The sequence below is a fragment of the Epinephelus fuscoguttatus genome, linkage group LG23 (assembly GCF_011397635.1).
Source record: "Epinephelus fuscoguttatus linkage group LG23, E.fuscoguttatus.final_Chr_v1".
Taxonomy (NCBI): Eukaryota; Metazoa; Chordata; class Actinopteri; order Perciformes; family Serranidae; genus Epinephelus; species Epinephelus fuscoguttatus.
This window is the reverse complement of record NC_064774.1, coordinates 19,392,447-19,396,457: the sequence shown is the minus strand read 5'-3', so window position 1 is coordinate 19,396,457 and position 4,011 is coordinate 19,392,447.

Below are 4,011 nucleotides of genomic sequence, written 5' to 3'. Positions count from 1 at the left end.
GTACACATCTCTACGGGCCAGAGCACAAACAACACATGACCCTCTGCGTCACACACCAAACGGGAGGAACAAAGAGTCAGACGCGCGCTCTGATTGGCTCATCATTTTGACTGACAAGCTGTGACAGGAGTCTGAACCAATCGCTGCAGGATATTAGTGCTTTGCGTCAATAGCAGTGACCAATCACATCGCGTCGAGTTGTGCTGGAGTTAAAAATAAGGCGGTGACTTTGTAGGGCTGATCTGGAGTCTGCTGAGAGGATTTACAGCAACTGTGTAGACGTAGAAAACTGATCTCAGAGCTGCAGACGAGCCAAAGAACCACCTAGAGTCTTCCCCCTGTCGCTGAGAGCAAACACAGGTCCTGGGTCAAGTTATAGATATTTTTTAAACGTTAATATCAGTTGTATAAGACAGTATTAAATCCTTTACTTAAGTAAAAGTAATAATACCGAACTGTAAAACACTTTGTTACAAGTAAAGTCCTGCATTGAAAATGCTGAGTAAGTAAAGTATGTAAGTGTGTATTAAAAATGTAGTTTAAGTATTGAAAGAGACTGTGCTCAAGGCAAATAAGATGAAATAAAATAGTAATAATAAACACAATTAAAAAGCAATTTTATCTTTTTATTTATTTACTATTATTTTATTTTATATTTCTCTTTTATCTTATTCTATTTAATGTCTTTTGTTCTGTCTTGTGCTGCTGTGATTTTTGAATTTCCCCTCTGGGGGATCAATAAAGTATATCTTATCTTATATATTATAAAATTAGAATATTACCTATGCATTAATATAGAATATCGAGTTCATCTCGAACAATTTGAGTGCAACAAATTATTATTTTAATTGTAGATTAAAATCTCCATGAATCAATTGTTCATTCGGTTTGTAAAAAATTAAAAAAGAAAATGGGGAAAAATATGTCATAATTACCCAGAGCCCAAAGTGACACAATGTTTGTTTTGTCCAACAAACAGTACAAACCTCAACATGATTAAATACAAAATAAAATAATTAAAAAGGAAAAACTAATAATAATTAAATGCATTTGTTTAAGTACTTAACGTGTAATTTTGAGGTACTAATACTTGAATATTTTGATTTTATGCTCCTTTATACTTGTGCTACATATAGGTCAGTGACAAATATTGCCACTATATTTATCTAGCTGTCGTAGATGTAAACCATCCTGCTGATTAATATTTTACACACAAAACATAGTAGGAGCTACTCATAAGATATGATGATTGTTATCATTGTGTTGCAACGCATAAACTCTGCTCACACATGAATGCATCAGTAACACACTATAATTCTGATAATAAAAATGAGCACAATTTAAATGTAATCAATACAGCATATTTAAGAAAATAATCCAGTGTGAGTCACAATAAATGAAAAAATACACCTAAAAAATGGATAAAACAACAGAATGAGACAACAAATAAAAATAGATATTTAAAACATAAAGAAATCAACAGTAAATAAATCAAACTAAAGGTGGGGTCAAATCCAGTAAATGTTCTTACTTTACTTAGTATCATATTAAATGTATGAGTTTTCTAATGAAGGGTTTCTACGTTGCTTAGAAAAAGGTTCTGAAATAGTGCTGAAGAAATAGTAGAATGTGTGTTACCCTGCAGGAAGTACTGCAATGTAATGCACGCCACATAGACCACATGTAGTCAGTTGTGGCCGGATTCATCTCTCACAATGCATCATCTATGATCATATCAATGTTGTGCATGCAAAACCTTGTTCTGCAAAATGGTAAAATACCACTTTAAATATAGAGTGCAAAATAAGAATTGAAAAACTTCTTAAAAATTGTAAGTGGGTCAGTATGTGTGCTTTGTTGCTCTTTGACTCTTCTTCATGCACTATATCTTTGTAGTATTAAACCTATTGAACATATTTATCACCCCCCTTTCACTCTTTTCCCACCATAAATTAAAGCTTAGTTAGCTTCTTTAGAGATCTTTTACCCATACACTGAGGATCCTGACAGCTCCCCAAACGTTGGACCTCTTGCCTGCAGCGCCTGAGGTTTACTAAAACACATTGCTGCTCCGGTCATGTGAGAATCCACTGGTGAGTTTGGGCACCGGCCAGCCACAGTGTCAGCAAGGGTCAAGCCAGCCGGGGTGACCTCACACGGCCTGCATCCTCTACGCCTAAAGCTAAAACCAAACCCCGCTCTGGCACAGACAATGAATTCAGATCAAATCCAGGTTTGTTTACATCGTGCCATCTGCGGCATCCGCCTTCCACCACACTTGGAAAGAAGTTTTTCAACCGCAGGATGCTTATTAAGAGGGCATGCATGTGCGGCAGCCGAGCCTCGAGGCCCTGCTGTGTTTTCCATGGGAGCCTAGATAGAGCGGTCGAGGAAGACTCCCCCCTCTGCCCAGGGGAGGTATCTGTGTTCTTCCACGCCTTGGAGAATGCCACGCTCGGCTTTCCCAGCCTCTACTACACTTTGCATGCGACAATCTGCTGGACGCTTTTATCCCAAACACCTTTTGGTATCATGAGTGGGATCATGTGTAGTGCAGCTGGCCCCAGTGGGAATCATACCATTCACCCGGCCAGAGCTGGTGCCATGTTTTACCAATGGAGGTATGCAGCACCACCTGTTTGTGTCCAACTCCGAAACTCCTACAAAGGAGAAATTATTGCAGATTTATCTCTGCCCTCATCAGTCATACTTTGTATTCACCCCATGCTGTATATAATTGGAACTTCTTTTTACAGTTGTACAAAGTTAAAGGAACACTCTATCCTTTTGGGAAATATGTTTTCTTGCAGGAGTTACACGACAAACTACATTTCAGTATCACTAGTATCACAGTCTCACCAACAAAGTCCATTTAGTAGCTGCTCAGGAGCTTTCAATCGTATGATCATGAGGTCGTTTACTCTTACCGAGATCAATTTCTACCTCAGTTTCAATTGAATATTTGGGCTTTCACTTCAGAGATTGCCCAAGATATGTTAGCCTAGCTTGGCTTAGCAGTTAGCCAATCTGGCATAACTCTGAACAAGCTAGTTTAGCTTTAGCCTAACTCCAGACCTTTTGCATCCACTTCTCCAAATTGGTCGACTATTGAGATAAGGCTGGTGTTGCGCCGATTGATATCAATCTTCTGCACAGTTTCCCCAAAATATTTGCACATTTTAATTTTAAATATCTACCAAATTTAGCTTGAAACAGTCTGACTGAATGAACACTGCCTATTGAGCGCAGGAATGAGTCCTAAAATGCGAAAATGAGTTAGCATTTTAGCAACTGCGCTATCCCCATCTTGAAGTCAATGGGTTTTCGGTTAGATGTGTTAAAGTCTGTGGTCAGTAAATATCCCACTTGTGTATTCCGAAGTTTTTCCGTGTCTTAAAAAAGGTGGTTGCTAACAAGTGGCTAAATGAAACTACAGAACGCCAGCATGCTGAGCGCGGCTTTTCACCCTCGCTGTGGTGGTGACGTTGAAGTCATACATGGTGTAGTTTGTTCAAAGCCGAACTTTTTATTTTTGTGGATTGTATTCACACTTCAAAAATCCTAAAAGTGGTGTTCATCTATGAAGATTATTTCACTGAACCAAACAAATGTGTCAAACTTTTATCTTATTTTCTGCAATAATGCAAAATCCAATGGAAAAATCCCATTGGCTTTTTGTCAAGGGAACCAGGGCGACCTTAACCTCTATGTCGGCCCACAAAAACATCCTTGCCGCACTGTATTTGAGGGGCAACTTAGGTAAAGAATCATATAATTTACCCTCTTGTATAAGCCTGTTTTCCTCGTTCACTCTTTCACCTCTTTAACCTCTTGTTACGGAAAAACTGGACCGCATTGTGACAGCCGGAATACCAGCCCTCCAATCTCTCCCATAATGACGGCGAGCTACCAGTCGAGCCGACGGGCAACCCAACTCTTCCCAGGGGAAATGTCAGCTGCTTTTCAAAGGAAGCCCGGTTCTGCTAACCTCCGTCTGGCGTGAGACCAGTC